General features: G+C 39.8%; 1 protein-coding gene across 5 annotated transcripts in view; it reads right to left on the bottom strand.

The window, feature by feature from the left end:
- The window catches only part of LOC140368159 (rap1 GTPase-activating protein 2-like), a 168625-nt gene that overhangs the window by 55564 nt on the left and 87388 nt on the right, over positions 1–25673 (bottom strand). The gene's annotated exons all lie outside the window — the stretch shown is intronic.

The following is a 25673-nucleotide window of genomic DNA, read 5'->3' on the forward strand; positions in this document are numbered from 1 at the left end:
CTGCGTCTGTTTCTGTATGTGTCTGCGTCTGTGTGTGTCTGCGTCTGTGTCAGTGTCTGCGTCTGTATGTGTCTGCGTCTGTGTCTGTATGTGTCTGCGTCTGCGTCAGTGTCTGCGTCTGTTTCTGTTTCTGTGTCAGTGTCTGCGTCTGTGTCAGTGTCTGTATGTGTCAGTGTCTGTATGTGTCTGTGTCAGCGTCTGTATGTGTCAGTGTCTGTGTCTGTATGTGTCTGTGTCTGCGTCTGTGTCTGTATGTGTCTGCGTCTGCGTCAGTGTCTGTATGTGTCTGCGTCTGTGTCTGTATGTGTCTGCGTCAGTGTCTGTCTGTGTCTGCGTCTGTATGTGTCTGCGTCTGCGTCAGTGTCAGTGTCTGCGTCTGTTTCTGTGTCAGTGTCTGCGTCTGTATGTGTCTGCGTCCGTGTCTGCGTCTGTGTCAGTGTCTGCGTCTGTATGTGTCTGCGTCTGTGTCTGTATGTGTCTGCGTCAGTGTCTGTATGTGTCTGCGTCAGTGTCTGTATGTATCTGCGTCTGTGTCTGTATGTGTCTGCGTCTGCGTCAGTGTCTGTATGTGTCTGCGTCTGTGTCTGTATGTGTCTGCGTCAGTGTCTGCGTCTGTGTCTGTGTCTGTATCTGCGTCTGCGTCAGTGTCAGTGTCTGCGTCTGTGTCTGCGTCTGTCAGTGTCTGCGTCTGTCAGTGTCTGCGTCTGTGTCTGTATCTGCATCTGCGTCAGTGTCTGCGTCTGTGTCTGCGTCTGTCAGTGTCTGCGTCTGCGTCTGCGTCTGTCAGTGTCTGCGTCTGTGTCTGTGTCTGTATCTGCGTCTGCGTCAGTGTCTGCGTCTGTGTCTGCGTCTGTCAGTGTCTGCGTCTGTGTCTGCGTCTGTCAGTGTCTGCGTCTGCGTCTGTCAGTGTCTGCGTCTGTGTCTGTGTCTGTATCTGCGTCTGCGTCAGTGTCTGCGTCTGTGTCTGCGTCTGTCAGTGTCTGCGTCTGTGTCTGCGTCTGTCAGTGTCTGCGTCTGTGTCTGTGTCTGTATCTGCGTCTGCGTCAGTGTCTGCGTCTGTGTCTGCGTCTGTCAGTGTCTGCGTCTGTGTCTGCGTCTGTCAGTGTCTGCGTCTGTGTCTGTGTCTGGGCAAAAGGCCAGCGCTCCAAGTCAAAAAGCAGCTGCAGATAAAAGCTCTGGAGCTCTGTCAACACAAGCACAATCACAAATGACTTTGTTGTGCCGGGGCCAAATTGACAAAGTTGATACAGTTAATTGGATAAAATAGAGTCAGATTTTTTACACTTTATTTTAAACTACTTCATTACTGAGATGTGTGCGTACTTTTTTACTTTTATTTGTTAGAAGAAAATATGAAATACAAGACGCATCAAACCAAGTCAAATATTAAATCCATCTGATTTTCTGACAAATATTTAGATCATATTTGCAAATGAAGTTTTATAGTTGTATCGTGATCAAAGTGCATAGCGTAAACAAGTCCAGGAACAATTGAGAATTGTGTCCTGTTTCTTTTAGTATCGATACTTGCCTCAATCTAGTTTCGATACTAATTCTAGAGTCAAAACTGAAGCAATCACAGCAATGTCAAAAACCCGAGCGGTGTTTCCACCAACGAAAGAACGAGCGTAAATGAAGTGTCCGCTGGTGAAAAATAGGACACGTTTTGCTCTACATAACGAGTCCCAATCTAGCACAAGATGTTCTCTGCGCGCGTGTAATCTGCTGCTTTTGACTGAGGCTAATTATGGACGATTCCGCCATGATTACGTCCACACAGGCTTCATGTTCTGCTAATGACGACGCCGTGCAAATGTGTTTATGTGTGTGGGGGAAACAGATTACTGGGAAATAGAGTAAAGCTGTCATTCGCACCGATTAGGCCTGCGCGACTGGTCCGAGGAAACGGTGATGATGTAGTCGGAGGTGACGTGGTGCTACTGGACGCTACTGGACGCTACTGGACACTACTGGACGTCAGGGTTTGAGACCGAACTGAGAGACTGTGAGGGATAAGTTCATACTCAGTAAACCTGTGTACAAATGTGCAGTATAAGCAGAAAACTGAAACAAAACATGCAACAACAGCGGTCGTAATCATAAATATCAGACTTATTTTGTATTGATGGTGAGTCAGCTCAGATCTTAATGCAAAACGTTCCTTACAAGTGCAAAAGAAACACACACGATAAGTCAACACTGAGCCCAAAAAACGTCTCAGCCATCAGTCATTGCACTATAAGTCGATATAGTAACAAAGGAAAACTGTTTTTAGAGTGTGTACTTTGTATTTATCTGGGAAACAGTCAAACTGGAGCCGTTATTTCACATACTATACTGTAAATTGACATTATATTTTCTTAAAACATCTAAATTATATGCAAATACAATATCCAGATAATATTAATATGTATGAGTACAAGTACAAGTATGGTTATTTGGAAATGTAGCGAAAGGAGACAATTAAATGAAGTAAAAGTGTAACTTCTTCTCACTTCATTAGTATAACAATCATAGATAAAGGATCAATAAAGTCAAACGTAGAGGTCAAAGTCACTTTACAATTCCACGCATCATTCGCCACTTCACACTCAGTAATAGCTTCTAGTCACAGGTGATTTGAAGCACTGCGTGTTATTCATTAAAAGTAATTAATCAATTTTATTTATTTAGCTCCTTTCATGAAACACGCACACAGCGCTTCACGATGCATTAGTCATTCACCCCAAAGTCGCTAAGATGTGGTCGTAGCCACAGCTGCCCCCAGGCGGACTGAAGGGAGTGAGGCTGCCACTCTGCGCCACCGGCCCATCATCCGCACACGCACACACAGCACTCGTAGCATCTGTTGTCATGGCAGCCTGTGTTTCGACTGATTCCTGAACGTTTGACTGAATCTGGGATGTTTTGTATTCGAGGCTTTTTCCCCAGGTTCTGCCACAACTTGCACTCGATCATCCACAAAATGCAGACTTGGGGTAAAACGTGTCGATTCAAAAATGTCACATCAGCAGTTATTAATAAAAACACATGAAGGAAAATCTGCAGCTTGTTAAATGTCACAATGATGAGGCGACGATTTACAATGAACACAGGGTAAAAGTACGATTTCTTAATGTTTTGGGCGATATTATGTCAAATCAACAAAAATGAGATACAACATGTCTTCAAACGTATTTTCCGGATTATAAGGCGCACTTAAAAGCTTTAATTTTCTCAAAAAAACGACTTATATTCATTCCAGTGCACCTTATATATGGATTCATTCTGGTTGTGTTGACTGACCTCGAAGCGTTTTTGTGTGGTACACGTTTTGTTGTATAAGAAAAAGATCAAGATGGACCATTCATTGACAGTGCGGAAAATACGGTAATTATCAGACAAAAGTGAAATCACAAAATTGCAGAGAAGTCACCTTTTACCCTTAATTTAAAGTTTAAAACATAACTTTTTTGTTTTAACCAGCTCTTTTTGTAGCATTCTCACCACAAATAATCTAATCAATATTCAAATTTTACAAACAACATTCAAAACAGCATCATTACTTGCCCACTTTTCCCCCGCGCACATCACAGTTTCACACCAAACACGGCCAAAATAGCCCGATGCATCGCCTTTAAACGTTACAAATTCAACGCTTAATCGAGCCATAACTCCGACGACCTCCCGCAGGCGGAGACGGCGGGTCGTAGAGGCGCGCGCTCGTGTCCGCTGCTAAGGTGACACATCCATCTCTAACGACGCGCATTAAAGTTGACGGGGGAATATGAACCGGCGAGAGCGGCGACAAATTGGCCCCCCGACCGAAACGGGCCTGATCGGAGCCCGGGGGGGAGGGGGAGGGAGGGGCGGGGGTGATGTTACCGGGTCAGGGACGGAGGCGAAGGATGTCCCCCCGGAGCTAATCGAGTTTGTGACAGCGAGCAGGAATTATGGCAATTAAAAGCAAGTAATGGGTCCTGATAACCATCCGCTTTAGATTGGAAACAAGGTTAGGCGGCAAATGGAGGTGGGCACGGTAAAGTGGACAGTAAAAGACATCTATAAAGGAGGAATACAAGTTTAGTGGTGAAAATAAGGTCTGTATAAAGGTTTATTTGGGATAATCATGATTATTTCACTGGAAAAAATAACTGTAATTGTACATTTTGATCATTTTAAATAATATTTAAAATTATCAAAATGTACAATTACATTGTCTGGACTACATTTCAAAAGGGTAATGGTTGCATCAGTAATAAAAGAAAAAGTAAAAAAATAGACAGACTTTGACTTTGAAACGTGTTCTTCTGCAGTAATTGTAGTGTTTTGTCCGGCTTCAGTGTGAGTCCAACCTCGATAAAACACAGTTGACTTTAGAGATTTTGTGTAAGATCGCCCCCTAGTGTCGGTCTTTTCTGACATCCGTGACTGTTTTACACTAAAAGTACTTTACTGCAAAAATACACAGATTCTAAAACACACACGACCAACCATTTTTATAACAAAGGCAGCGGCATTCTGTACAAAAGATAAACAAAATTACAATTCGTAAATATTCTCCTTCAATCGCATTATTTCAACCTTTATTATGTATTTATAAAGTCTCACTATACGATAGAAATAGTCGTTTGCCCAGTCGACGTCTGAAATAATTTAAATTGCAGTAGTAAAAGAAAAGTGGAGGCTCCTGCTTTTCTCTGTGGATATATTATTTCACCGGATAAACTTATCTATTATGTCATTATCCAGTGTTTTTATTGCAAAGAAATACCTTGAAAAACATGCATTCTTATAAGCGGGCTCACCTCTCCACAGATTCGACCTGTAACTTTCACAATGGACAAGTTTGAGCCGTTACTGTGGAACATTCTTGGCAAAACAACAACATCACCAGCAGAAAAGTTCTTTAGTGCACGTTTAAAATACTTATTATTATCATTACACAAAATCTGAACTATTTACAATGTAGTGATGCGCCAACTATGTAGCCACAGCTGCCCCGGGGCGGACAGAGACAGCGAGCTGCCTTTAGCCGGTCGTCTTTCCATCGACAGCTGAGCCGAACAAACATGGTCAAGGCGTGACGGCTTCGGATTGTAGAAATAGAGCGACAGAATTAATTTAAGCTTTAAAGAAAACAGTCTCTGAAAGCACGATTATTATTGCATTATTTTAGACTGTATGTTTCCAGTGTACACATATCTAGTTTTATTTAGCTTTTATCTGTATTCGCTTGTCTTTTCATCTAAATATTCACTTCACATCTAAAAATGGGCTTTGGATGAAAGCATTAGCTGAAGTTTAATTATTAGATGTGAAATGTCTGTCAAATGAACCACAAAAGTAGAAATGTCACCAAAAACTGCAAATACACAAAATTTGAAAAAAAGTTTCCAAAATAATTAATAATTGTGATTTTAATGCATTCCTTGTGATTTTAATGCATTTTTCCTGCTGGGTAAAGCACTTTGAATTGCCCTGTGTATGAAATGTGCTGTACAAATAAACTTATCTTGCCACAACTTTTTTTTATTTTTATTTAAAGTCAGCATCTTTTGGTATCATCTTTTTTTTTTTTTTTTTTTCAATATAGACGATTTACTTGGCATTCAAATTTTACATATCTTCAAAACAACATCCAAAATATAATTTAATATATTGGCCACCTCTAATGCAAAATTTTACAATTATTGATTGATATTTAATGTTTTATTGCCGTTTATTTGGATATATTGTGTTTGTTTATTTGTTTAATTTGTTTAATTTTGGGGTTTGCCTGTATAAATTAAATTAATTAAATACATTAAATAATATATTTAATACATTAAAATAATTAGATTAAATTGAATAAAATAAAATAAATAAACATTACATAATAGTGATTTTTTGTTTTGTTTTTACACATAAAAAAAAAGCTGGAAAGAAAATGATATAGCCTTGTACAACCTGGGACGAAAAATAACACAGATTTTGCACAGAAAAATTATAAACTACAACAGAAAGGTAACAAAGCTAGTAAGTAATTCCAGTAATTCAAAGTACTTTACAGAACAGGAAATTATGCATTCAAACCAAAATATAAGCAGATTAGATACAAATAATCATTATAAAGTTACATTATCTACTGCTACATCCACTCAGCACACTCTTATCAGTGATTGTAAAAACTCCCACATGCTGTAGACCCAGATGGTGAGGTGAAGAGGAGGCGCACACCTTACTGCACATGAATTAATGAATACCGCACATTTGAATGGCATAATTAGTTTTTCAACAGCTGCCTGAAATAAAACAGACAGGAAATACTAACCTGAACAAACGCAATATAAAGAGTCGGTGGGAAATTCATTCTATAGGAGCGAGCGGGTTGACATTTAAAGCTGTACAAGCCTCATAACAAAGCTGAAGTGCACACGCATCACAGAAACAACTGTTTCAGTGTATATTTTAAGTGTATGAAAACATTTACAGACTTTCCCAAAGGTTTACACTAAAACTATGGGATATAAATGACACTTTAACAGATTAAATAGTATATGTTTATGTCAATACCTCAAGCTTTAAGTATAATTAGTATTACCAGTTGTTCGTTCAACTGGTTTTCAGACTATGGGGCAAAAGTAAGACTGTCCTGCACACGCTATCCCAGCATGCACCACCAAACGCCGCACTGGCAGTGATGGCGGCGGGGAATTTGCATTGAAACTATCGGCATCAGCAGCAATTATCAGACTTTATCAGAGGTTGAGAGAGTGTGGATTATTTTTGCGTTTACCATGGTCTCATAGCGAGTCAAAATCTTTATTAAGATTGTCTAATTGCGGTTCTAATAATGTTCAATCTGTTAACTAACCGAGCGAGGGAGAGAATAGTTTGACGAGAATCACAAATGCTTTTCAAAATCACTCTTTACATAATTAACGGTTCCATCAAATCACAAACTAAACCAATGATTTTCAGGGGTGTTTAGCCTCTGTCGTGTACAACAGCTTCACATTAGTTTAACAAGGTCACACCATTTCAGTAAACGTTACATGTACAAGTGTGTTCCTCACAAACATCTCCAGGGACACGATGCTGTTGACGATACTAGAAGGTGTAAAGTGACTCAAGAAGACCAGATTTTGCTGATTTGGGACGCGATCTGAACGCGACCCCCGTCTAGTCCGAGTGTGCCGTTAATGTTTAATTTGGTTAGTTTTAAAGCTGCATTGTTATTCACAGCTTCATTCAATGACAAAAATCAACTCCAACAGCTAAAGATCAGTCTGGTTTCCACCCATTAGCTCAGTTTCTTCCCTGCCGTGATGGCATCCTCTACAAACTTAGTCACGTGGAATGGAAATACTGATATATTGTCTGATATATACTTGATAAACCCTGAGACAAAGCTTTAGAAAGCTTTCCGCACAACATTTTGCTCATACAAATGGTCTTTTATTATTAGATTATTATGTATATTTGATGTTTTTGAGGAGTAAATTGATTATGCATAAGGTGTGACTTTTCTGGAGCCGCCTGCTTGTCTCGTAAAGTGTCACACAGTACGGAATTGTACTTTCCTGTCTTGCGTTTACGGATGATTTCATCGCTCACGGGTCGAAAGTGGACAACGTTATGGTCATGCTGTGGGACATTCCAGCCAAATAACATCTCCATGGAGACGAGCAGGTAGGCGTGTGCGATTAATGAAACTTTAATTGAGCTGGCAGTCATTTTTAATTGTCAATTTTTTTAATTGACTCCCCTGTCAATATAAGCACGTGGTTTACAGCTTACAGTTTACAGTTTTAATCTGAATCAGAATGACTGTATTTTCCGGACTATAAATTGCACCTTATTGTTTGGCCGGGGTGCGATTTATTTGTGATATTGTTAGTTATTTTTACACTGGCAACCGCATTTCACATGTTGATTACTTTCACACTGACATCCACAAGAGGGCGCTCTAGGCTCTAAGCGACGCAGAAGAAGAATCAGCACTTCCTCTACCTCTGGAGTTTGGAGTTGTTTAGAAGTGACACAGAGGAAAAAGAATTCAATGGATTTAGTGATTTGGGGTAAAACTTGTTGGCATGTTCTTTATGCTATAGTTATCTGAATAACTGTTCATATGTTACGTTAACATACCAGACACTTACCACAGTTCTGTCTGTGCCTCATGTAGCTGAAGGTGTTAGCGTTAGCATTCGTACACCTATTCACCATGTTCTCTCATCTGTTATTATTTTAAATTGTCTTGGTCTTGGATTTTATCAAATTAATTTCTCCTAAAAATACGACTTATGCTCCAGTGCGACTTATATGTTTTTTTCTTCTCTATGATGTATTTTTTGGCTAGTGCGACTTATACTCCGGAGTGACTTATAGTCCGGAAAATACGGTACTTTTATTCAACCGTTAATTACAAAGTACTTTTACTCCGCTCCAAGCTAATTATTTTTGTGACAGATTTGCTACCGACCAGCAGAGTTTTCAAAATAAATAAAGCTTAATATTGGCATCACAGTAAGAATAAAATCAGTTAAACACCAGAATATAAAAAAAAACAAAATATTCACATTTTAACTTAACAACACACAACATACTGTATTGACATGTTCAGGTACAATGAACGTTGCGATGATTACCGTTTGTGCTCAGGTCATCAATATCGCTGACCATTTTTATGTGTTTTTGAATGAAAATCTTATCTCTGTGTGTCATATCGCCCAGTTTTATACTTGCAGATGCGAACACTCTGCCAGAAAAGTTACATAGTACAGCTTTAAGAGAGGAATTATACATTATTTCACAAGTAACTAACCAGTAAAACAAACTCTAGAACGTTTAAACCCGATTGTTTGCAATGCCACAATGTCCTGCTGCTGTACTTTTCCTCCAACGCGGATGATACTTGTTTTTTCCACCTCTGGCCGACCTAATAAACTGTATTTTCTTTCAAAAACCTTTCGCTCATCGCCGTATCTCCTCCAAACTCCCCACCGCTACCTTGAACACAACCATCGCTCTTCTCGCTCTCTCTCAACCTCAATCCCTCCTCGAGCCAGTGGGTATATTTTACAAGGCGCTAAAACATTTTAAGAGCTGCGTCCGTCTTAAATGTCAGTGTTGTTTGGCGTTGCGGTGCATATACGGAGCCGGGAGCCCTCTGACAGCGCTGTGTGTCCCCCTGATAAAAGCCCCGGGGCCGGCGGCGTGCTTGTGTCACTGTCTGGAGACGCTCTGCTAATGGTGATGGGGCCAGCAGTGCATTTAGCTCATGTTTAACGACGGTAATTGCAGATAAAATGTCCTCTTGGTGGAGCTAATTGTTTCTCTACCGTTTTTTGGTTGGAGTTGTTTTGTTGTTCTGGTATTTCGGTGGAGTCTGCATGTCCTCTTTGTGTTATACTGTTTTTTTTTTCTCCCTACACACAGTGATCGAAGACGCTTCTCTCACCTTAATAACGACAATGGTGCCTTACAATTGTCGTGCGCGTTACAGGCTTGACATGCCAATCTTCACCAAAGTCCTCTCGAAACAGTTAAGGTGTCACGCCCAACGACACGACAACAGAGTATATTACACTCACATCGGAGGGGCTGTTAACACGGCAAAGAGTTGTCACGATTTTCGCAAGGTTTTGATGTCGTACCGGCCTTTCACTTACACGACCGCGAGCTACATGACGGTGGAAGAGGTGTCGTCGAAAAGGTTTCAAAGGCAGTCATCCGGGCAATGTTTTTTAAAAATGAAGACGTTTTTCTACAATGGATTGCGTCTGGATGAATGAGGAGTTGCCCAGACTTGTTTCTAAGGTGGGAGAGGTCATCTTTTGAGGCCGTTTTGAGCTTATAGATACTGGAGAAACTCGTCTTCTCACGGTGTAGCCTTCTCGATCTGTGCAGCGATTGACAGACCCGCGATCGCAATGTACAAAACGGTTGTCAATCTATGCAGTGTAACCTCAAACCAAGTACATTTGCATTCAGTACAAGCCATGTGTCAGTTGCTACAAGATGTCTCAGAGCCTCTTATATTTGACTTGTATGCCAATCACAAAGACTAACCCTCGACGAACATTTTATGCATAACTCGCAGCAATGAAGCCATTTTAGCCTTTTACATTTGTTGCAGCTCTTTTGCAAGATGCAATTTGTTGTCGTAACCACAGCCAGCCACGAAGATTGGGATAATTCTGATGTTCAAACAGTTTAGGCACATTTCATTTGGAGTTAAACTTGTTTACTTTTGCGAGCAGCTACAATATGGTGCAGATGGCACATTTGCCGAGCGTCACGTCACCAGAAATGCCACAAACCCTGTCTAATGCCTTTCATTTTCCCGGAGCTGTATCCAGTTTATCTGCGGTCGATCTGATGGCCAAAGGAAAATAGAGCAGAGTACTTCAGCATCACTCACAGATAAACACAACACGACAGGGCAGAAATGAGAACAGCAGCCTTTGTATTGTTTCCAAAGACCACTTTTTTCTTATGCCGGATGCCCTTTCCCGAAGCCATTCCCTGTATGTACGTCTTGCTTAAAGGCTGCACAAAGTATAATCATATCCAAACGTCACACTTTTTGGTTTTTTACCATATAGTATCATCCTTGGGTGCAACATAGATTTGTCAACAAGACCAGACAATGCTGTAAACTATATCAGATCGACGTGTTTTGGTTATTGATGAAAGCTAGAGAAAGACAAGGGTTTTACAGCGTTTACGTAGAATTTATTGTGGCCCTGTAGTGACAAGACACACAAGCAAACACAACATCGTAAAAAAAAAGGTTAAAAAAAATCTCACTTATTGGTTTTTCAGTTTGGTACAAGGGCAATGTTTCGCTTCTTGCTGTGGAGCAATTATCACAGAGGTTTAAGGGTTCAAGTCCACCACAGGAAGCAAAAAAAACACCATGTTATGAAGGAGCTCAGAAAGTAATTCACTGCGACCTCTGAAATACAGAGTGCGCCTTACATGATACTGAATAAGGTCAGGTTCAATCCAAGTAATAAAAAGCAAATGTTAATAAAAATGTTGATGTCGGTGGAGACAGGCGCACGAGTGAGTGAGGGGAATGGGGAAAGATGAATCTGTGGAGACTATAAATAGCAGCTCAAATCCCACTGGGGCTCTGAGTAAATAGGCTTTGTCTTGGGCGGGTCTCTGGACACTTGTTAGAGACAGTACCATCTCATCCATTACGCTGCGCAGCCAAACGAACCGGCCCCAGTGCATTCAGCAAAACACGGCAAAGTCCAAATAAACGAGGCTCCGACGACGCGCAGTTCTAACTAGCGGTGTATACGATTATAGGAACCAGACAGTGCACGGTGGTTGCTCTGATCGGTTGCCGTGAAGTCGATCGGGGGCGGAAGTCGTCGATATGCAAGCCGCTGGAACCTTGCGACGCGTAGAGATCGCAGAATCGCACGACGGCAGCGATTCTCAAACGTTTTTACCGCAAAATAAAAGATTTGGGTCACTTATTTGTGTACCGCCAGACCCAAATCAGGCCCGTAGCTATTTCATGTGTAAGTTAGGGCTGAATACGGTCTTCTTTGTCATTTTTGCAGTCATTTTAACAAACATATGACTCAAGGAATAGCAAAAATGTGACAGATTTTGTTCTAACGAAGTAAAGAACTGAAGAGGTTTCCACGTACTACCAAAAGAAGTTTGCACATAACCATCAATTTAAGAAACACTGGGTAACGAGAAGCTCTACTCTGTTTACTCTACTCTGTCGTGAAGAGACGAGCCGGGCTTTTTATCGGCCCAAAAAAATAACCTTTTAGTCGCTTCCATTCTGCACCAAGAGCCTCTCCAACAACCATCACTCACATGTTACATTCATAGACATGTTCAGTGTCATGTTAAAATACCATAGTTACATATGTTTATCGCTGATTGGTTGGTTCTTCTGTTCACTGATACAAAATTACAAACAATAAAGATCTACAGCTGTAATTAATTTTCGCTGTAAGTTAACTCTTCTATTGAAATGGGCTCGGATCGCAGCGTTTTTCACACTTGCTTTGACCAAAACGTGAGAAGAATGCAAAAACTGAATTCATAAACGCCAAGAAGTAGGTGCGTTTAGAATTAACAAATGCATTCAATTGAACTGAAATGGAGAAATGTGGTCAAGGAAAGGGCTGTTCCAACATTGATTGCATTTTAATAGCTCAAGCTGCTTCTGTTCAAATATCTCTGTTTCTTTTCCTCATGTGAATATTGAACCGAGACGTGCCAAGTTTCAGTAGCAACGGGAATTCGAGTGAAAAAGAGGCATTTCGTAAATAATGTCTTTTAAATGTGTCTTTTCAGTGTCGCTGGAAAAGTACTTAAATGGTGTTAGCTCTTGACTCCATCTTGTGGTTTAAAGTTACACACTCTATATTGATATAAAAGTGTAAATTAACTCAAAAGCAATGAATCAAATTGTTTTGGGATTAGGAGAGACTGCAGCTTTGTTTTAGCCAATCACATCAAAGATCTCTCGTACAGCAGAACAACATAATGAAATAATTTTTAAAAGTGTAAGATCACATTTTTCTGTTTATGAACCGTTGCCGTGTTGTTTGAGAAACTGTCCTTAAGCACTCCCAGCCTCGGGTAATGTGTTTTATGTTTACATGACATTTGAGATGGTCTCATGTCGTCAAACTAGATCCCTCACAAATGCTCCTCTGCGGGGCCAAGACAAAAGAGCAAAGAGGAGAACGGTAAAGGTTAGCAGATGAGAGCGAGGCCTACACGAGGGCTGGAGCAGGAACAGGCTTTTGGCAGGTATATGTGTCATACGAAATACCAGCAGTGCATAAGATAAAGTACTTTCACAGTCAGTGGTGGGAAGAATACTTAAAAACGTGTTCAGTTACAGAATACCTGTATTCAAATGTATTTCATAACATATTCCGTTACAACAGGCCTATTCAACTTAAGGGCCGCGGGCCAGATCAGGACCTCCAAGCGATCCGATCCGGCCGCAGCCCATCTTGGTTTGGTTTTGGTTTAGTCCTGGTTTAGCTCTGGTTCAGTCCTGGTTTAGAACTGGTTTAGTCCTGGTTTAGTCCTGGTTTAGTCTGAGTTCAGTTCTGGTTTAGTCCTGGTTTAGTCCTGGTTCAGTCCTGGTTTAGTCCTGGTTCAGTCCTGGTTTAATCCTGGTTTAGCTCTGGTTCAGTCCTGGTTTTGTCCTGGTTTAGCTCTGGTTTAGTCCTGGTCTAGTCCTGGTTTAGCCCTGGTTTAGTCCTGGTTCAGTCCTGGTTTAGCCCTGGTTTAGTTCTGGTTTAGTTCTGGTTTAGTCCTGGTTTAGTCCTGGTCTAGTCCTGGTCTAGTCCTGGTCTAGTCCTGGTTTAGTCCTGGTTTAGTCTGAGTTCAGTTCTGGTTTAGTCCTGGTTTAGTCCTGGTTCAGTCCTGGTTTAGTCCTGGTTCAGTCCTGGTTTAATCCTGGTTTAGCTCTGGTTCAGTCCTGGTTTAGTCCTGGTTTAGCTCTGGTTTAGTCCTGGTCTAGTCCTGGTTTAGCCCTGGTTTAGTCCTGGTTCAGTCCTGGTTTAGCCCTGGTTTAGTTCTGGTTTAGTTCTGGTTTAGTCCTGGTTTAGTCCTGGTCTAGTCCTGGTCTAGTCCTGGTCTAGTCCTGGTCTAGTCCTGGTTTAGTCCTGGTCTAGTCCTGGTCTAGTCCTGGTCTAGTCCTGGTCTAGTCCTGGTTTAGTCCTGGTCTAGTCCTGGTTTAGTCCTGGTTTAGTCCTGGTCTAGTCCTGGTCTAGTCCTGGTCTAGTCCTAGTCTAGTCCTGGTTTAGTCCTGGTCTAGTCCTAGTCTAGTCCTGGTTTAGTCCTGGTTTAGTCCTGGTCTAGTCCTGGTCTAGTCCTGGTTTAGTCCTGGTTTAGTCCTGGTCTAGTCCTGGTCTAGTCCTGGTTTAGTCCTGGTTTAGTCCTGGTTTAGTCCTGGTCTAGTCCTGGTCTAGTCCTGGTCTAGTCCTAGTCTAGTCCTGGTTTAGTCCTGGTTTACTCCTGGTTTACTCCTGGTTTAGCTCTAGTAGTGTTTTATTTTCCACACAAATCCATTATAGCAGTAGTTGTTATATTATCATTATTGAACCAGATCTGGAATTGGGAATATTTTGCGCACAAACCCCAAACTGTGCCAAAAGCGGTGGCACATGTTGCACCTGTCCAGCCCAGAGAGCGTGACCGGTGACCCTCCCTTGAATAGCCCTACATTACAATCAAAGTCTTGTATCCTGAATACTTCTAATATTTTACATTAAATTGCATTATATTATAGTGTAGGAGTTAAACAGCTTGATCACTATTTAAAAAGGGAAAATCGCACTTGCACATAGCACAAGAGCTGTGTTATCTATGTTTCTCACGGTGAGAGTATTACAGGAAAGACAAGTACAGCTTGTCAGAAGTGAATGCGGCTGATTAACCTGAAAATTCAACCCACAGACTCCAAGCTAAGAAGCACAGATGCTACAAACACACAACTGCATTAACACAGTAATTATGTTTGACTGCAGTGCCGTGCAAACAGACACAAAACCAGCCTCAATAAGCATGCTAGAACTTTGCAGTTTGCTTTGTCCCCCAATACTGTTGATTTGAGGGGCACATGTGAAAACAGCTACCTGGGTAATTGCAGGGAGAGGCATTTGCTTTCATGTGATTCTCATCCAACAAAGCACCATGATGGACACGATTGTTTGCCATTTTTTGTTGCTACTGAATGGTTCTTGTTTAAAAAATATCTATGAAATTGCACAGACAATATATCTGTTATATAATGTCTATTAGTAATGTATTTAAATGATTTGATGATATTATTTGTTCCCAAAGTGCACTGACAAGATCACAGTAGATCAAGCAAATACCAACAGAAAATACTGGTAAACAGTGTAACTATCACTACAAACGGCATATTTAACCAACAGCTCGCTCCCAAATCTCATAACTCAACTACTTGTCCTTGTTTTTTCTACTGTTGTATAAATCTTTTAAAATAACCCCAGTCGACTATTAAATTGTTGATTAAGCAAGACAGCGACGACAGATCAATCGACTAAATGTCCACAGCTCTACAAACACTGCACAGTACGTATTTCAGAGCTTAAGAAGAAAAGTCAGGCAGACGACCTTTAAAGGACAAGTATTAAAAATGATTTGTGTTGCTATTGGCCTTAAAATATGCTCTTGACTATTTTTACTTACAATTATAGCAAAATTACATCATATCACTCTGGGGTTTTGGTTGCCATGCATTGACCCCATCTACTGGCTGCAGAGGGAATTAAATGGGTGAGATGAACAATGCTAGCTTGCCTCTACGCCGTTATAATGATCATGATTTGAGGCAGAAATAGTTCAGAAAGAGTTTGGTGATGATTTTAAAACAGCGCAGAAGATCGTCGTAGGTAGAATATGACATCACAGATCGGGGGAATTCAAAACGGAGTGTTATTGACGCTCGGAGGGGAGAGGACTTTCTAAACTGGATTCATAAAGCAAGCGCGAATTAAGCCAAATACAACGGCAGGTACATTCGTGACGAGAGGACAGCGTAAAAGCTTAATTTAGCGTAATATGTGCGTTTTATTATGCATTCCATCTGCAGTAAGCTTAAATATGGACGACGTGAAACGATAGTCCAAATGTATTCTGTGCAAGCGTTGTTCTGTGCGTTCCCTTTGACACCCATCTCCCTCTCGTGTTGTTTGTGTCTCGTTTTCTCTGGCTCGCTGCAGAGCCTTGGCTCAGGAGGGGCAGACAGGTCCTGATGGTGCGAGGTGTGACCAGCTGCTACTGTCATTTACGTCCCATGTCGCTCGGCCATGAACATTTGAGCGACAAGAGCGGCGCCGAGGGAGGACCGGACTCAATAGAGATCAGCGTGTCCCAGATCCATACGTTATGACTGGAACGTTTTGAGGCAAATTGGACAAGTTTGTAGTGAAAATGTCCACAGAGACACAACAACATGTAAAAGTATAGGAAAAAAAGAAATAATAGAAGTACTCAGGTTACGACGGGAAAATTTCAAATGGTGTTACTCAAAATCCTACTTATTTGGGTAAGCTAATATCTTATTGAAGTTACAAATTGCTATAAAAAAAAAAAAAAAAGGTTTGTCCACTAATAAGTACTTCTGAGTCATCTATTTTTTCAATTGGTCCATAAGTAAAATTATTTCTATTGTTTATTGACATTTTTTCATATCCGGTTTAACCAAGTAAAGGTTGGAATATGGTGACTAAAGGCTTCTAGATCTAGAATATTTACTAATAAAGTTTATTATGGATGAAAATGGCTGAAATAGTTTCCTCTTTTTATGACATTTGGCTTTAATAATGCCGCAGTCTTTGTTATTAAAGGTCTTTTGCCACGTGCTTTTGAGTCTGTACAGTCTATGTATAGTATATGATTATTTTTAACACTAGTCAAACAGTCTGAGGAATTAATTAACGTCGCACTAAATTGCAAAGCGTATTTGACAAAGTTCATTTTTGTGTTTTTAATCTACAGGCTTCTCTTGATGGTTTCTATATGAGTTATATAACGTGCTTGTTCTCGCTCGCGGTGTTTTAAATGAAGTGTTGGTCCTGGTTTAGTTTGGGGGACGTGTTGTTGTGGGTTCTGTGATAAGAGGTTAATATTATCCCTGTGTGGAGCGCTATTATTCGACGAGAGTGATGAGGTTTTCTCTGTCCGGAGACTCCAATCAAATCAATCTTTTTGCTCCGAAGAGAAATTCATGAGAAGAGTTCTTGAAAATAAAACTAATCAGATGACAAGATTATGAAAAATCCCTCGTCACTGATGAGTAATAAGTGGAAATTCAGTTTGTAAAGGTAACAAGCCATCAGAAAGTTTGGTCAAATTAAACATGCAAATCAAATAGAAGCATGAATCACGGATAAGAGACTGTGTGTGAGACGATATTGCATTATTAAAGCTGCACTATGTAACTTTTATAGTGTTTTTTCTGCTGTTAAAGATGGGGTTGTATTTGAAATTATAATGACTGATTAACAACCTAATTCATATTTTTTCACCATTGTTTTGTATATGAATTTGTTTTATTTCATTGTATTTTTCCCCTTATAATTGTTATCATCATTATTATTATTATGTTATTATTATTATTATTATATATTTTATTAGATTTTTTTTCTTGGAGAGTTGAGTTCTATGTTCAAATTGTTATTTTTTTCTGACACCATTTTCTGTATAATATGAAAATCTTTATGAACAAAGTGTTTGATCAAATCTAAATATAAAAATGCCACCTGTTTGTCGCCATCATGTCATTTGGTGTCAATGCTTTGCTTAGAATATACAGCATTGACCTTATTTAATCGATTATAATTGTTTTGTATTGCTTTATTGTATTTGGGAAACATGATCCAGATCCAGGGTCTCATTTATAAAACATTAGGTGGAACTCAGTAAATATAAAAACATATTCAGATTCATAAAACCCGCCGTACGCACAGATCATTCCTCCTCACGGATCACACCTGGAGTCTGCCTCATGTCTCCTCCACTCCTCTTTCCCCATGTAAGGACAATGTAAGTGACCTAAACCTGGACATGAGCCGATAATGAGCGGGTGGGAATGACCAGGAGGGAAGTGGTCTCTGCAGCGGGTCATTAAATATAATATAATAAGTACTGCCCAAATGCATGACCTTTAGGCTACATTTACCTGCGCCTGACCTTATGTGTGTGTGTGTGTGTGTGTGTGTGCACGTGTGTGGGTGTATGTGTGTGTGTGTATGTGTGTGTGTGTGTGCACGTGTGTGGGTGTGTGTGTGTGTGTGTGTGCACGTGTGTGGGTGTGTGTGTGTGTGTGTGTGTGTGTGAGCACGTGTGTGGGTGTGTGTGTGTGTGCGTGTGTGAGCGCGCGTGCGTGTGAGCGTGTGTGCGTGCATGTATGTGTGTGTGTGCGTGTGTGTGTGTGTGTGTGTGCGTGTGTGTGTGTTTACGTGTGTGTGTGTGTGTGTTTGCGCGTGTGTGTGTGTGTTTGCGTGTGTGTGTGTGCGTGTGTGTGTGTGTGTGTGCGTGCGTGTTTGCGTGTGTTTGCGTGTGTGTGTGTGTGTGCGTGCGTGCGTGTGTGTTTGCGTGTGTGTGTGTGTGTGTGTGTGTGCGTGTGTGTGTGTGTGTGTGCGTGCGTGTTTGCGTGTGTGTGTGTTTGCGTGTGTGTGTGTGTGTGCGTGCGTGCGTGTGTGTGTGTGTGTTTGCGTGTGTGTGTGTGTGCATGTGTGTGTGTGTGTGTGTGTTTGCGTGTGTGTGTTGGATAAGTTTAATGCCATGAAGCGGACAAGCAGAAAGTCTACAGAGTGCACCTTCAATTTGTGCTATTTATATTACAATATATATATATATAGCAGGTGACGTGTCTTGCTCAAGGACACAACAGGACAAAGCAGGAATAGAACGGCCACATTAACAAGCTCTACTTCCTGCCGTTTACTTGATGTGGATTTTACAGTTTCTAACAGTATGAACCTGCATCTCACACTGTCCTAAAGGCAGTTGAGGCGTGTTCACACTTTCTATATTTGGTTCAGTTACAACTCCACTTTCATCTCCTCCACTCGTCTGTGCGCTGAATACTAAGCAAGCATTAAGAGCACAGTTTGGTACCGTTTACTTAACTCTAAAGCAGATTAAAGAATACGATTAGATTAAAGGGGAAGCACGCATCGTTTCTGGTAGAGGGTCCGCCAGCTTCCTGTTAAAATGTGAACAAGTAAAAAGTGTCTTGATCCATAATAAAGAACTTTTAATGTCAAAGTGCAGTGGGTTAATGATTTTAAACCCTCATCCACACAATACATTTATGTTTTGGTCTTTTTTTTTGTAAATACGTCAATTCCAAACTTAAATGCTCCGAATTATTGTTCCTAATGTCATTGGTTTGCCTGAAATGTTCCGTAGCCCAGCATTAAACTTATATGTGTAGGTGTACGAGCAGGATACACCCCCAGCTCAAGTTACAGGTCAGATCTGTGGTGAGGTGTCTCTACTCCAGTAAGTATACATGTTTTTCAAGGTATTTTTTAATCATTTAAGACATTTAAAGCTGGCGTAACTGACTTTTTTTCTTTTAAATGAGTAAATTTACTTTTTCCCCCGTATTATTACTACTATTTACTTTACAACTCCTTACACATTGAACAGTGACATTGACACTGCTGACATCTTAAGAAATGGGGGCAAAGTTAGCACAGCCGGCACTTAAATTAGAACCAGCCAATTAAAAATAGGCCTGGAGGCATTTGGACTTAACGGAGCAGGACCACATTATGCATCCTGGTAATGTGCACTTTATGTGTTTACTGTGAACGCTACACACTTCGCAGACTTCTTTTCGACAGCTAATAACAGAACAAACTGTAAACAACTGACATGTGATGCACTCTAGATCCATAAACGATCATTATCTCACAAACAGAATCAAATGCAGCGATTGAGACGCACAATCCAGTCTCACAAACCTCTTTTTCCCACGACACACGCTCTGACAGCAGATTATTGACTAGGTTTTAAACGATTTTCCTCAATTTAAAAGTGAAATGATGTGAGGATGGTGAATGATTCCTTCTTTAAAACGCTGTAATGTCGTGTAAAGCTGGCATAACTTCTTCTGCTTCCGATTGAGAGTTAATATTTGATTTGAATATGTTAATATATTATGTACAACAGGTTTTTATTTATGAAAATTCAAGCTTGTGGATGTCACTTTAAACCTTTGTACGACTATAAGAGGAAGCGTAAATGAAATACACACATATTTTGACCCGAGGAATGATTTTCACTCACTTCTCTCATTCCTGTCCCGTCACATTTGAACAAAGTACTTTCTCCACCTGTTCTGTAGTCAGTCTGAGTACATATACTTGGGCCGAGGCTCTAACTCCAGGTACTGCTCTTCACTGGACAAACAGAGTAATGACTTGAGCTCATGCAGGACCGGCCTGTGCGTTAACGTGAGGAGAGGAATAAATACGAGGAGCGGAGCAGGCATTGTACTCAAGTTAATGGAGGGCATAGACCCACTGCACTGGCGGTCTTATCACTGGAGGACAAGAGTACAGCTGCAGTTTGCTTATTTATTACCTGGAATTACTGGGAATAAGGGACTAAGATACGAGGGACGTTTCCATACGTTTTGAGGGCCGTGAGAGGCATTAGCCAAGCAAACGCTGACTTGATCTGCTGACAAACCGCTGTATTTTCAGTGATGATAACTTCATTTGTCGAGCCGGTAAGACTTAGTAAAACAAAGCTGGCGCAGGTTAGCGTTAGCTGTTTCCTGTTTGAGGCACTCGTGCAGTAGTTCACGTAAAGACCCACAGTATTATATCTGCAGTATGTCCAAATCCAAGGTATTATATGAAGAGAGGTTAAAATGCAGCGTAGAGCAGCAGAGAAGTGAAATAAATGCAAAACAAAATCTTATCCTATGGTGATTAACCGTTACTTAGCTATGTGTTTTATTATTTTACTTTATTCCCCTCACATTTATTGATCGTGTTTTTTTAAATTTAATATTATTTGAAAAACCAATACAAATAGTTAAGCTAGGCAGACTTTTAATCAGTGCATTTTAACCCAGACAATAGTTAAAGTTATGCCTCTAAAGTCTTAATTATACTGTAAACTATATGCTTTTAGCGTGGATTTGCTGTGGACCGTTTAATTAACAAGAATATCATTGACGATTAGAAATGACTAAATATTTGTCAAAGGATAGGTTCTAGTCAGTACAAGAGACGATAATAACAGATACATTACAAAGTTTTCAATGTGTGGACAGTAGTATTGACCTTGCATTGGACAATAAGCTGCATAAAAGTCAAGACAACATCATATATTCACACAAAGCGACTCGGCAAAGTTTTACCGGGAGAAACAGGCGATTAAGACAACTTAAAACGACATCGCTGAACGTTAACCCGTGCGCGCGACAGAAAAGTAAAGTTAGCATTAGCGACATAGCACAGTCCATTGGCTCCACGCTCTATTTTGGTCCAGGTCGTTAGTTCAGAATGGAGCCATGTGTTGGACAGTGGCCATCTGCTGCTCTCCACACAAAGCATCAGGCACAAAACCATTAGACCATTATATACATCACAGGATCAGAGGGGAGAGGGGCGGAAATGGCAAAATGCTATGTGAAATATAAGGGAATAGTGTAATTCCATATGGCGTACAAGTAAATAAAAGCTGAATAAACAGAGCGACTGAAAGTAAAAGTAAACACAAGCTATTGATTAAGTTAAAGTCCAGCTTTGGGATTTGGGCTGGATGGAGCTTTTTGTAGCCTTTGTCGTGAGTTCGATTCTTGACTGTGACAATTTGCTGCATGTCCTCCCTTCTCGCTCATCCCCCATTTCTACTTTCTTGTCATTAAAGCCTAAGGGCACAAAATCTTGGGGAAAAAAAGCCTGAACCAAACTCATAAATCAGATGCCCTTACAGCCAGTCCCTTTTTAGTATAGTATATATTATAGTGAATACTGAGAAAAAACAGGGTCAAATTAGACATCAAAGGAATATTGTTTACATTATGTCACTTAAAACGTTTTAATTTTCCCAGTAGCACTTTTATTTGAGCTTTTATATGATTGGTATTGTGTTTTTATTTGTGTCTTGGATATTTGTTTGTATCCTGATTCTGATATTTAATACTATTATGTTAAAACAATTTACATGATATTGTTTTAAAAAAGTGTTTATTATTATTATTTTAGTATTTAAATCAGTATTGAACTTTTTCTGTGTTCCTGGATGTGGTGCAAATGCCACAATGCGTTTTGCCATTTTGAACAAGAAGTCAATGGACCTGTTTCTATGATTAAGAAGTTTTACAATTGCCACATTGTAAAATAATGATGCACATATGTTACACTTATGTAACATATGTACATCATGTACATCAGGTATTTAGTATTACTAAATACCTGAAAGATTATGACAAGTGTTAAGAGGTAATGTTATAAACTTAATGTTATAAGTTATAATAATGTTATAAACTTTGATTCATGGGTCTTACAAGCTCTTCCTGGGGGACTTTTGCCCATCCAAAAATACAATATTTTCTTATTTGAATTGTTAGTGGGGACGCAAACTCAATTTTTCATCACTCGTATCACTTCTTGTAATAACATTCATTGTTGTTTGCATAATTAAACAAAACCTGGCCCCACAAAACTGTGTCTGTGTTTGTTCCCAGGTGGATAATTCCCACACGTCTTATTGACAGGTCGTTTCGAAGGCCGAATTAGCAGTAACTTTTGAGGAAAATCCCCTCAGAGCTGCTGCCAAGATCACTGTGGACCAGACATGTGAAGGATGAGAGATAATGGATATTCATCAGATTTTTTTTTTTAAACAAAGCAAAAAAAGCAGGGTACTTTTTTTGTGCCACACAGCCTTGCAACATTTAAAACTCAAAATTAGCAATGTTAAGATACAAACATGTACACACCACATCAAAAGTGGAACTAAACCCGGACCACAACCTGGACTGATCAGAACTGAGGCTGCGTTCACACTTACTTACATTACTTGATCCTAAATTAAGTCCCTTTTAATCCTGATAGGGGCCGTTTCCAGGCCACGGTTATGGGTGCTTTGTTGTAATGTGCCACTTTTAACAATTTCATTCGTTTATTTAAGATCACTGTTCTCAGTCTCTCTCTGTCGCCCTCTTTCCCTCTCTCTTTCCCTCTCGCTCTCTCTCTCTCCCTCCCTCCATTCCCCCCTCCCTCCATCCCGCTCCCTCCCACACAAGTCTCACTCTGATTGGTCAGATTCACGTGTGAGCACACACAGGAAGCGCTCGGTTTTGCTCCTACCGACAGAAAACATACTAATAAAGGATTCAGAGCCAGATTAACAGGCAAATGTGTGAGTCACTTTACTAAACTCAAAACATGTACAATAAGGAAAATCATCCAATACCAGAAGAAGCATGTGTACTATATGTATATGTACCTACTTATACCATATTGTAGTTTGGAACCACAAGGAGATAAGGCAGGTGCATGTGTAAATATGGATATTTTTGTATGTATAACCCCTGGTGCTGAACACACCGAAACTTGGAAGTCTAGAATAAGTCTAGATCTACTAAATTGTATCTATATATCTAGATTTTTAGGAGGGAATTTGCAGCAAGGAATTCTTACACGTTTATAAAAAAATATAAGCTTAAACTGCACTATTTATGTTCTCCATCTATAAAAGCCAAGAAATATATTTAAAAACAGCTGTGGTTTTCTCTATTTTCCATTTCTTTGTGGTCACTCACTGGAATCTTAAGTTGTAGTCATCTTATTTGTTTTTACTTTGGTAAAGGACCAGAATAAGAAAAAGATTTTTTGCAACACAATTTACGAACTAAGAATTTATTTGAAAACAATGGTGAATAATTGTAAAATATAAAAATAAAAACATATATAAAATAAGGTGAAATAATAAAATCAAAAGACTTTTCACTAGTTTATACGTTTAATTCTTGGAACCCACGATAGGGAAGTCATTGCATCATAATAAGACTACACTCAAACTAAATTAATGTTTTAAGGTATAAACAGCTCCAAAAACACAAAAAGTAAATTAAACTGTACATTTAGGCACAATTGTAGACTAGAATAGAGTCAAAAGCATAAAGTATCTAACACCAGTACATACTTACGCTGTTAATAAAGTGATAAAAGTAATAATTGCTTCCCAAAAGGAAGTGTAATGGGTAGAACACTTTACAAATCTCTGCTTTCAACTCCCAACCCGTCCAATAATGTGTTTGCTCTGTGGCTATGCTACATTAGCCCATGTCAACAGGTGCTTTCAGAGGCTTGTGCTCTGCTAAAACCATGCAGAGCTATAATAAGCGCGCTGTTCAGTGTCTGAGCGGCCGTGGCCTTTGCCCTGTGCTTTTGTATTTCCAATTGGCACCATCTCCGTCTCTCTCTCACTCACTCCGCACCTCTCTCTCAGTCCATTCATGAGCGTCTCTTCACAAAAGAGCCAAGATTTCTTCCTACGTTCTCAGATTTCCTCTTGGAAAGCAGCTGGAAGTGCGCGCCTCGCTCTGCACCTCGTTTTTCCTCATTTGGACTGACCCAAATACACACAAACAAACTCTTCACTACGCAATAAAAGGGAGCAACCAACTCAGCCAATAGTGAAGAGCTCAAAGGTTCCTGGTCCCAAGTTCAACAAAGCATATTTTTTAATGTAATTTTGATAAGGTGGATATTAAATACTGCCAATTGGTGTGTCCTTGTGACAATCTAATACTTGTAGATATGTTAGGGCTGCAATATATATATCTCAAAAGGTATCGATATTGCAATATATATATATATATATATATATATTTTTTTTTTTTTATTTTTTTTTTTTTATTAAAATTTGTGTTTTTGAATGAGAAAGGCAGATTCTGTTTGTTAAATCCTACATTTGCCTTGATTTAAACTTGTTTTTTCAAGAACCTGACACTTTTAAGGCATGCACATAGGAAATAAAAAATTGTATGTTATATAATGGTATATTAAAATATTGTATTTATTTATATATACGTATATATGTATATATGTATTTATTATGTATATATTTGTTTTATTTATATGGCATTAATTAACAGCCATATCACAATCTTTTCCAATATCGTGCAGCCCTAGCATATAGCTTTAGTGACCTTTAGAAGTCATTATAAGGCTTTTAAATGGATACAAACACATTGTATTTGTGAAAGGCGTTGCATTGTCATAGCATGCTTCTTTAAAGAGTGCTTTTGTACATACAGGACTGGACACCTGCCAAACCAGGACAAAAAGGGTGTGTCTACACTTGTTATCTGGTCCCAAATTTAGCCCATTTTAGTCATGAATGTGGCCTTGGTTTGGTTCTGTTCTAGTCATTTTAGTTCCGGGTTTATTTCCAATTTTGATGTGGTGAATGCAAATGTGAAGTCTCAACCAAGCTTCCCCAGTGGAAAGCCTGAAATAAACCAAAAAATGTACTTTGTCAATGAGAAGAGAAGTAGGGGACTGAGAACTGCATTGCACTTTAGATGACATGGTTACTGTGACATTAATACATCATTAATAAAGTCGTGGGTCAAGTTCGACAACGGTCAAGTTGGACAGCACTTGTGCAAGCTTCATTATGAGCAGTTAAAATGCATAGAAGTGAATATGTCTCCTTGTAGAACTGGAATTTTCCACACAGTCAAGTAAACTGCATGCACTTGTAGCACGTTTCTGTGTAATGTCTTTACATACATACAATAAGATCATGACAATATATTCCAGTCACCGGGTTGTGGATGCAGAAGAAGAATGGCAATCCAACCGGCAACTTTCTTTATTCTATCTCTCTCCTTTGCTGCAGCTCTAAAACAATCGCCGTATAGAAAGACAGGTTTAAGGACGATCAATGACGAGAAATTTTTTGAACATTTTGTACTAAAGCACGGGATGATTAGAGCACGGTTCAGTCAGCAACATCTGACATCTCTTTCTGTAAATTCATCACTGCCAACCAGACAACATCTAACTTTTACCATGTGTCCAAACTTTGACCATTCCAAATGCTTGCTAAAAAGATCAGGAGGTATTGATAGCCTGAAACTGTTATACTTGAAGATCCAAGTCAATTTTGCTTCTTTAAATGTATTATTCACT

This window comes from Eucyclogobius newberryi, unplaced genomic scaffold (assembly GCF_026437365.1).
Source record: "Eucyclogobius newberryi isolate DKJ021-1_F unplaced genomic scaffold, fEucNew1.0.hap1 SCAF_10, whole genome shotgun sequence".
NCBI lineage: Eukaryota > Metazoa > Chordata > Actinopteri > Gobiiformes > Gobiidae > Eucyclogobius > Eucyclogobius newberryi.